Here is a 10,953-nt window from a genome sequence, read left to right on the forward strand (position 1 = left end):
TCCATGCAGTCTAACTATATCATTGATATACAATTCAGCTAGCTTCTCCAGTGAATAGTCAGTCCTAACTGGCAGAAAATGTACTGACTTTGTCAATCTATCCATTATCACCCATACTGCATCATGTTCCTTCTGGGTGAGAGGTAGACCACTAACAAAATCCATAGTGACCTGGTCCCATTTCCATTCAGGTATGCTTATAGGTTGTAGCAATCCTGATGGAACTTGATGTTCTGCTTTAACTTGCTGACATGTCAAACGCTTAGTCACATAGTTAGCTATATCCCTCTTCCTACCAGGCCACCAATAATGAGGCTTCAAATCATTATAAATTTTTGTGCATCCCGGATGCATAGTATAAACACTAGTGTGTGCTTCTTTCAGAATACTAGTCTTCAATTCCCCATCATCTGGTACACACACTCTTCCTCTGTAGTACAGACACCCATCTGCTTTCACCTCATAATTAGTTTCCTTTCCCTCTGGAATTTTACCCACAATGGCTATTAATTTTTCATCTGCCTTCTGCCCATCTTGTATCTACTGCAGCAGGGTTGGCCTCACTTGCAACTCAGCCAAAATAGCTCCATCTTGAGCCAAGGACAGACAGGCATTTAGTGATCTTAAAGCAGTGATGGACTTTCTACTCAAAGCATCAGCAACTACATTTGCCTTCCTAGGATGATAATCTATCACACAATCATAGTCCTTGAGGAACTCAATCCATCGTTTCTGTCTAAGATTGAGCTCCTTCTGTAACACCCCTAAGTTCGGTAGTGCGTTCTACTGCTCCGGTGACCAGTGTTGTCCGGACAGCTAGGATGCCTAGAACTACACTTTGACATGAGGGAGGAGACATAAAATAATGAAATACAAGAAAAGAAAATACAAGAAAAACAAAGGAAAAATAATAGCAAAGAAATGTGATCAAGTTAAGCGAGCCGGGAAACCTAGCGATGGTGATCAGACTGAAGTCACGGCGTGGACCGTTGACTAGCTCCTGGATCATGGGAACCCTGGAAAACATTTTTAGGTCTTAAATAGACCCTTGTTGAAGAATAAATATCATTAGAAAGATCAAAGAAAAATTAAATAATTAGTACAAAGAAAAGTTAGAAATCGAAAAATGCATAAAACCCAGAATACCTAAAAATCGAACGAATCCGAACAGGGGCATTATGGTCATTTGACGTCGAACTGTCTTTTGACCTAAATGTCCATTAAAAATAAATAATATTACACTTAGAAAATAAAATAAAAAATTAATTTGGTGGTACCTAAAGTAAATAGCTAAAATCAAGGGTTTAATGTGGGATTAAATGAAAGTTTAGCTTAAAATATGATTAAAATTGTGAGTGGACCACTAATGCATAAGATAAACATATAATAGGGCAGCTGTAACTCCACTAAATCAGCTGAACTTCATCTTCCTCAAAGTGATCTCAACATTGCCGTGAATGAAGGTGAGAGGAAAAACCATGGCCATTTCTCATGCAAGCTCTCTTAACTCTCCATTTTCAACTCCAATCTCTTAAGTTACTTCATGAAACTTTTTCTACTCATCACAAGGAAGAGTTTGATACTAAATTTGAGAAGTTTAAGCAAGGTTTAACAAACTCCAAGCATAAGGTAAGTTCATAATTTTGAAGATAGCTTTGTTAAGTTTTGTGTGCATGTTATGGGTGTTGGTTTTGTGAAGGAAATTTTGAAGTTTAAATAGTTATTGAGATAGCCATTTTTGGACAGCCATGGGGTCACACATTTGATGATTTATTATGCATATAATTGATGAGAAATAATGTTGATCATGGTAAATTAATAACCTAGTGAATTATTTCATGTTTATATGGTGATTTATGCACTTGGATGGGAATTGGTAACTTGGACAGCACTTTGATGTTGAAGGACAAATTTGGGCAGCCTTGGGGACACTTGAATAAATGTGTATATTCATGGGAGTGTTGGCAGAATTGTGGCATTAAGGAATGAAGGATATGTGTATGAAATTATTGTGTAAAGTGTATGTGAGATTTAGTGGTGTTTAGGTGTGTATGTAATGGTATTGAGATATTGTAAATGTGAATTATATTTGGTGTGTTGAGGGTAATGGTAATCTGCCCAAAATAATGTTAATGTAAAGTAGATTATACTGTGGTTAATGTACCAAAACAGATTGGTAGGGAAGTGAACCAAATTGCAAGGTATATGTGTGTTTGAAGTGGGGTGTGAAATGCATATTGAGGGCAGTGTACATTTTAGCCCATAACCTGAAATGTGTAACCTCAATTGGTATGAGACCAATTTGAGGTGAAACTAGGCACAAAATGTGCCAACTTTCATTGAGAAACCATACCAAAATTCTGCTTGCAAGTTGATGTGAAAAATGACCAATTCGGATTAGGTACACTTGAGACCTAAAAACTGACCATTTGGGCAGCAGTGAGTATTTAGGCCATAACTCACTCAAAACAGGTCCAATTGACCTGCAATTTTAACCATGAATAGTTAAGACCCATACCTACAAGTCTTATGAAGACACCAAAACCCAGAAATGACCAGAAGCAAGTCAAAAAGCTTGCACAAGTTCGGGTCCAAAAACTGGCCGAACCAAAGTTGACCAAATTGACCAAAAAAATGACCTAAAATGGTACCACTTGACCAGCAATAGTGTAATGACCATAACTTGGTCTACTTAACTCGGATTGACCTGAAATTTTGCACCGCGTGCAATAAGACCTAGATCTACAAGTTTGTAGTTTCGACCGAGACCCGAAAACCGAGGGAACTAGATCGTCCGGTCAGGTCAAACCAGTGTTCCGGAATCCAGCAATTTGCATTAAAATGCACTAAGCAAGGAAATGACTTTGGTAAAACATACCAAACCTAAAACCCTATCAAATGTGACATATTAACGACACTAAAACCTAATTTACCTAAAACGCAACGAGGGTCGATATATTAGGTGATTAAGTGAATAATTGAGTTCAGTGCATTATTTACCAAACACCATCGATAGAGACAGTTTAAATTAGTACTGAAACACTTCAAATTGTGTTTCTCAGTTACCAAAGACTCAGGAAAAGGGAAGGAAACACTGAGTCCAGATCAGGGGGACAGTCATCAGAGGTTTGTGCACAACAACTGTTTCTTTTGAATTATTTTCAATGGAAATAAATATTGACTATTTGCATATCATTGTTTTAAATTGTGGAAATGTGTTTGGTGGACACTTATTGATTGAAAAACATTATGAATGGTTTGAAACTGTGAAAAATTGTTTGAATGGTATTTGATGGATACTTATTGATTGAAAAGCACTGTAAATGGTTTTTGTGGAAATTGAAGTGAATTACGAATTGTGTTGCCATTTTGTGAATGAAATTATAACTTTGGAAATTTATTGGATTATTACGGATCATTTGAATAAAATGTTTGGAATTGTTTTGACTCACAATTGGCATGACACTGATAATATGTTCCTCCTCCATTAATGGGGTGAGTGTGATTATTCCTCCCTCTTTGACTTATTAGTCTGGGGTGAGTATGATTATGTTCCTCCCTCTTTGACTTCCCAGTCTGAGGTGAGTATGGATGAGTTCTCATTATATAGCTAGCTTCCTCCCTCATTGATTTCGATTATTGGGGTGAGCATGTCTTGTCGTGGTGTACAACACGGCATATATGGAAAATTTGTGTCATGGCCTAAATTGTGTTATAGATTGGCAACATCGTATTCTTGATTATTTGATCGAATTGTGTTATTATGTATTGTGAGATTGTGAAATTGATTTAAACTCTTATTGACATATACTATCTATTGAATTCAACCATGATCTGACTTATTGAAAATTATTGTGATATTAACAAATGGAGTTTAAATTCTTGTTGACATTTATTGTCTTGAATTTAACTATGGTTTTAAGTATCCACTATTGATATGATTTATGAATTGTGATTTAAAATTTGTATTTGGTAAATGTTGTGCACCATCGAGACATTGTCTCAAATGATAGCTTTTATTGTCGCCGCAGTAGAGACAGATGCAGGCAAGCAGTTAGGTCGCTAGTATCGCCAATGAGAGATTTTGGGTATAGTGAGTATACCACATGTGGCATTTTGTAATCAGAATGTATATTCACTGTATGTATATTTTGTTCTTGGTTTTGAGCAGTTGTAAATTTAAGTTGTACAAGAAAGTTGTAAAATAATTATGAGTTATTTGGCTTGTAAAATTGTGTTATATCTTTGTATCTTAGTCTTTGAAAATCATCAGAGATTTGACTTGAGAAATGTGTTGTGTTGATAAAAATGTTGGAGTTGAGATTTGAAAATATATTGAAGTGCTTTTTACAGTTTTCTCAAGAACTGCTTTGTCCAAAATACAAATGGCACCTTGCCAAAATTTTTGCAGATATTCCAAATAAATCAAATGAGTTAGTTGTTTCACTTGACCACCAAAGTCTTTCACACTGTAAATAGTGCTCACCATCGTAAAAGAAGTAAGAAAAGTTTTTAAAATCCCTTGTAGTGTATTTAATGGATTATCGAGACGGAGTTGGTAATTCATTAGGTATACTACGGGATCATGTTATGCCTTACAGAGGGGTAGGGTGTGACATGTTTTAGTGGTATCAGAGCAAAGTTTTTAAATTCTGTTTTCACCTGTCATTTGAATATTCTTTCTTCACAAGCATAACCGCCAATATCATTGTTTGATACATACAAGACATTACATTATAAATATGCACTAACGGGAGGAAATCTCCTTGTGTTATTGGTTTAGAGATCTAAAATCCTCTCATTGACTATGGAAGAGGGTGATCGCTCACGATCAATCTATTGAGGCCGAGGTGCAAGGAGATGCCCCATGCCTACATAATGTCGGTGGTTCAAGAGCACCACCGCAGCATCGCAGCTTCGCTCGCCAAGAGACGGCTGCAATGTTCCAACAAATGGATGGTAATGTGCCTACTCAAGTCCCAATGCACACCGGTGGTACAACCACAGTCTTCTGCTAGACAATATGACAAATTGATGAAGTATGGGGCTACAGAGTTCAAGGGGACAGTAGATCCTCTAGAGGCAGAACAATGGTTAGAGAGGATGGATAGGGTATTCAAGAAACTGCATTGCACAGAGGAGCTTAGATTTGAGTACTCAGTATCTTTGCTACAGGGGGATGCTTATGATTGGTGGAAAACCATTCCCCACAGTCTGGTAGAACCTACAGTGCTAACATGGAATGACTTCCTTAGGGAATTCAGGCAAAAATATGTCCCTGATGCTTATGTAGACCGTGTCGCAAGAATTCCTAAGTCCAAACAAAGGGGGCATCGGTCGAGTATGAAAGGGAATTCTCCCGCCTAAGCCATTATGCAGTAAGTCTACTTTCTACCAGCAGGGAGAGATGTAAGAGGTTTGAAACCGGCTTGAAGCCTAGTATCAAATTACAAGTGGTCGGATTCAAACATAACAACTTCTCTGAACTTATTTCTCAAGCACTAGAATTAGAAAGAATTGAATCTGAAGCGGCTCTTGAGAAAAAGAAATCAGAGAAGGCAGAAAAAGAGGGAAAGTCAGCAGAATAGAGTTCTAGTGGTCCCACCGGAAAGAGGAAAACTTTGGGGATATGACAGAGATAGTAAGAAGTCCCAGAGAGATAGATCTTTTGGACAGAAACCACCTCGATCCGATCAGCCAACTCAACAGAAACCCAGAAATGCGCTGTCAGATCGACTTTGTGAAACTTGTGGTAAACCACATAGTGGGGTATGTTATAGAGCCGTAGGAGCATGCTTTAATTGTGGAGAGACTGGTCATTTTGCTAAGGATTGTGTAAATCCAGGTCGTTCTGGATCATTTACTACACCAAAGGGATCAACCCAAGTTTCTACCCCAAAGAGTTCACCATCAGTTAGTAGAGGCAAAGTTAGAGGTAGGGTAGTACACCTAGAAGTCGACTCATCGTGAATCATCAAAAACAGGGTGATGCTTCAACGAGAGTATACGCTATACGACAGAAAAGAGACTGAGACTTTTGACATCATTGCTGGTACTTTCTCAATTAGCAACTGAGATATATATATGTATTGTTTGACCTTGAATTTTCATATTTTTACATTAGTGTTAGAACTATATGTTCTGTTGTTATTCGTTTACAGAGGAATAAATTTTGACGCATTAGTGATTAGCCCTTAAGATAAGGATTGTGATAATAAGTGAAATTAGTTTTGAAAGAGTTTATCGGCGAAAAGTATTTTCTAACACACCATAAATTATAAAGCCAATTGGCGAGCCTACTTAATGTAAGGCAAGAGGACGTAAAAGTAAGATGCAGTAATGGAATTGCTCTAGATGAGGGTAAGGAGGTTACTGTTAGAAATTGCTAATGGATATTGTAATCAGAATAAGATTCGAATATCAGTGAATTCAAAAAGAATAAAAGATAACAAAGTTTGATCTATTGGGATGTATCGTAGTAACTATGCAATGTTCTTGATGTTTATATCGTAAGTCGCAGACACAAGACTAACTTGAGATTATTGTGTAGAGCTACGTACTAACCGATAGTACACCTAGATGAGAATAGTTGCCAACGATCTGCTTTGGCATAGTTATGCCGTGACGTAATTTAATTGTTAGAAATAAGTTTGAAAATCCTACTTAGGATCTAAAACTCAAAAGTTAAAATATCGAAGGTTATAGTTCAGATAAAAGGAAGTAAGTTATAGAACATTGAGATAAAAAGAGTTATGGAAGTAGAGACTTGAGCAGTTGATTCATATGTAACAAAGAAATATTCGAATGTGAGGAAGACTATGGACTAGAATGGTCAGAGGACCAATGCCTGATGAATGATTCTAATATGACCTCAAGGGTCATTCAAGAAGGAACGTGAGCTGAAATATTAGACAACATAATAGTAAGAGGAGATTGGTGTTATCCAAACAAAGTAAACATTGCATTAGATTGTTAAAAGTCTTACGATCATATAGAAAGGAGAAAATAAACGTATGACTATTGTAAGATGACTACTGGGTAAAATTTCGTGGACGAAATTTATTTAAGGGGGGGAGAATTGTAACACCCTAAGTTCGGTAGTGCGTTCTCATCGCTCGGTGACCTGTGTTGTCCGGACAGCTAGGATGCCTAGAACTACACTTTGACATGAGGGAGGAGACATAAAATAATGAAATACAAGAAAAGAAAATACAAGAAAAACAAAGGAAAAATAATAGCAAAGAAATGTGATCAAGTTAAGCGAGCCGAAACCTAGCGATGGTGATCAGACCGGAAGTCACGGCGTGGACCGTTGACTAGCCTCGGATCATGGGAACCCCGGAAAACATTTTTAGGACTTAAATAGACCCTTGTTGAAGAATAAATATCATTAGAAAGATCAAAGAAAAATTAAATAATTAGTACAAAGAAAAGTTAGAAATCGAAAATGCATAAAACCCAGAATACTAAAAATCGAACGTGAATCTAACAGGGGCATTATAGTCATTTGACATCCCGAAGTGTCTTTTGACCTAAATGTCCATTAAAAATAAATAATATTACACTTAGAAAATAAAATAAAAAATTAATTTGGTGGTACCTAAAGTAAATAGCTAAAATCAAGGGTTTAATGTGGGATTAAATGAAAGTTTAGCTTAAAATATGATTAAAATTGTGAGTGGACCACTAATGCATAAGATAAACATATAATAGGGCAGCTGTAACTCCACTAAATCAGCTGAACTTCATCTTCCTCAAAGTGATCTCAACATTGCCGTGAATGAAGGTGAGAGGAAAAACCATGGCCATTTCTCATGCAAGCTCTCTTAACTCTCCATTTTCAACTCCAATCTCTTAAGTTACTTCATGAAACTTTTTCTACTCATCACAAGGAAGAGTTTGATACTAAATTTGAGAAGTTTAAGCAAGGTTTAACAAACTCCAAGCATAAGGTAAGTTCATAATTTTGAAGATAGCTTTGTTAAGTTTTGTGTGCATGTTATGGGTGTTGGTTTTGTGAAGGAAATTTTGAAGTTTAAATAGTTATTGAGATAGCCATTTTTGGACAGCCATGGGGTCACACATTTGATGATTTATTATGCATATAATTGATGAGAAATAATGTTGATCATGGTAAATTAATAACCTAGTGAATTATTTCATGTTTATATGGTGATTTATGCACTTGGATGGGAATTGGTAACTTGGACAGCACTTTGATGTTGAAGGACAAATTTGGGCAGCCTTGGGGACACTTGAATAAATGTGTATATTCATGGGAGTGTTGGCAGAATTGTGGCATTAAGGAATGAAGGATATGTGTATGAAATTATTGTGTAAAGTGTATGTGAGATTTAGTGGTGTTTAGGTGTGTATGTAATGGTATTGAGATATTGTAAATGTGAATTATATTTGGTGTGTTGAGGGTAATGGTAATCTGCCCAAAATAATGTTAATGTAAAGTAGATTATACTGTGGTTAATGTACCAAAACAGATTGGTAGGGAAGTGAACCAAATTGCAAGGTATATGTGTGTTTGAAGTGGGGTGTGAAATGCATATTGAGGGCAGTGTACATTTTAGCCCATAACCTGAAATGTGTAACCTCAATTGGTATGAGACCAATTTGAGGTGAAACTAGGCACAAAATGTGCCAACTTTCATTGAGAAACCATACCAAAATTCTGCTTGCAAGTTGATGTGAAAAATGACCAATTCGGATTAGGTACAATTGAGACCAAAAAACTGACCATTTGGGCAGCAGTGAGTATTTAGGCCATAACTCACTCAAAACAGGTCCAATTGACCTGAAATTTTAACCATGAATAGTTAAGACCCATACCTACAAGTCTTATGAAGACACCAAAACCCAGAAATGACCAGAAGCAAGTCAAAAAGCTTGCACAAGTTCGGGTCCAAAAACTGGCCGAACCAAAGTTGACCAAATTGACCAAAAAAATGACCTAAAATGGTACCACTTGACCAGCAATAGTGTAATGACCATAACTTGGTCTACTTAACTCGGATTGACCTGAAATTTTGCACCGCGTGCAATAAGACCTAGATCTACAAGTTTGTAGTTTCGACCGAGACCCGAAAACCGAGGGAACTAGATCGTCCGGTTAGGTCAAACCAGGTTCCGATCCAAAGAATTTGCATTAAAATGCACTAAGCAAGGAAATGACTTTGGTAAAACATACCAAACCTAAAACCCTATCAAATGTGACATATTAACGACACTAAAACCTAATTTACCTAAAACGCAATGAGGGTCGGTATATTAGGTGATTAAGTGAATAATTGAGTTCAGTGCATTATTTACCAAACACCATCGATAGAGACAGTTTAAATTAGTAATCAAACACTTCAAATTGTGTTTCGCCACCAAAGACTCAGGAAAAGGGAAGGAAACACTGATTCCATATCATGTGTACAGTAATCAGAGGTTTGTGCACAACAACTGTTTCTTTTGAATTATTTTCAATGGAAATAAATATTGACTATTTGCATATCATTGTTTTAAATTGTGAAAATGTGTTTGGTGGACACTTATTGATTGAAAAACATTATGAATGGTTTGAAACTGTGAAAAATTGTTTGAATGGTATTTGATGGATACTTATTGATTGAAAAGCATCAGAAATGGTTTTTGTGGAAATTGAAGTGAATTACGAATTGTGTTGCCATTTTGTGAATGAAATTATAACTTTGGAAATTTATTGGATTATTACGGATCATTTGAATAAAATGTTTGGAATTGTTTTGACTCACAATTGGCATGACACTGATAATATGTTCCTCCTCCATTAATGGGGTGAGTGTGATTATTCCTCCCTCTTTGACTTATTAGTCTGGGGTGAGTATGATTATGTTCCTCCCTCTTTGACTTCCCAGTCTGAGGTGAGTATGGATGAGTTCTCATTATATAGCTAGCTTCCTCCCTCATTGATTTCGATTATTGGGGTGAGCATGTCTTGTCGTGGTGTACAACACGGCATATATGGAAAATTTGTGTCATGGCCTAAATTGTGTTATAGATTGGCAACACTGTATTCTTCAGTTATTTGATCGAATTGTGTTATTATGTATTGTGAGATTGTGAAATTGATTTAAACTCTTATTGACATATACTATCTATTGAATTCAACCATGATCTGACTTATTGAAAATTATTGTGATATTAACAAATGGAGTTTAAATTCTTGTTGACATTTATTGTCTTGAATTTAACTATGGTTTTAAGTATCCACTATTGATATGATTTATGAATTGTGATTTAAAATTTGTATTTGGTAAATGTTGTGCACCACTGAGACATTGTCTCAGCGATAGCTTTTTATTGCTGTCGCAGGTAGAGAGACAGACAGGGCAGCAGGCTAGGCTGCTAGTATCGCCAGCGAGAGATTTTTGGGTATAGTGAGTATACCACATGTGGCATTTTGTACTGTAATGTATATTCACTGTATGTATATTTTGTTCTTGGTTTTGAGCAGTTGTAAATTTAAGTTGTACAGTAAAGTTGTAAAATAATTATGAGTTATTTGGCTTGTAAAAATTGTGTTATATCTTTGTATCTTAGTCTTTGAAAATCACTGTAGATTTGACTTGAGAAATGTGTTGTGTTGATAAAAATGTTGGAGTTGAGATTTGAAAATATATTGAAGTGCTTTTTACAGGTTTTCTGAAGAACTGTTTTGTCCAAAATACAAATGGCACCTTGCCAAAATTTTTGCAGATATTCCAAATAAATCAAATGAGTTAGTTGTTTCACTTCAGTTCACCAAAGTCTTTCACACCTGTAAATAGTGCTCACCACTGTAAAAGAAGTAAGAAAAGTTTTTAAAATCCCTTGTAGTGTATTTAATGGATTATCAGTAGACGGAGTTGGTAATTCATTAGGTATACTACGGGATCATGTTATGCCTTACAGAGGGGTAGGGTGTGACACCTTCTG

The 10,953-nt window shown here is 36.2% G+C and overlaps 1 long non-coding RNA gene across 1 annotated transcript in view; it reads left to right on the forward strand.

Annotated features, from left to right (window-relative positions):
- Positions 1-10,539, forward strand: part of LOC131170435 (uncharacterized) — a 54,087-nt gene extending 43,548 nt beyond the window's left edge. The window contains exons 2-3 of the long non-coding RNA XR_009141184.1: positions 3,063-3,126; positions 10,351-10,539. This is a non-coding gene — a long non-coding RNA (uncharacterized LOC131170435). The remainder of the gene's footprint in view (positions 1-3,062; positions 3,127-10,350) is intronic.
- The last annotated feature ends 414 nt before the right edge of the window (positions 10,540-10,953 follow it).

The sequence above is a fragment of the Hevea brasiliensis genome, chromosome 11 (assembly GCF_030052815.1).
Source record: "Hevea brasiliensis isolate MT/VB/25A 57/8 chromosome 11, ASM3005281v1, whole genome shotgun sequence".
NCBI classification, from domain to species: Eukaryota; Viridiplantae; Streptophyta; class Magnoliopsida; order Malpighiales; family Euphorbiaceae; genus Hevea; species Hevea brasiliensis.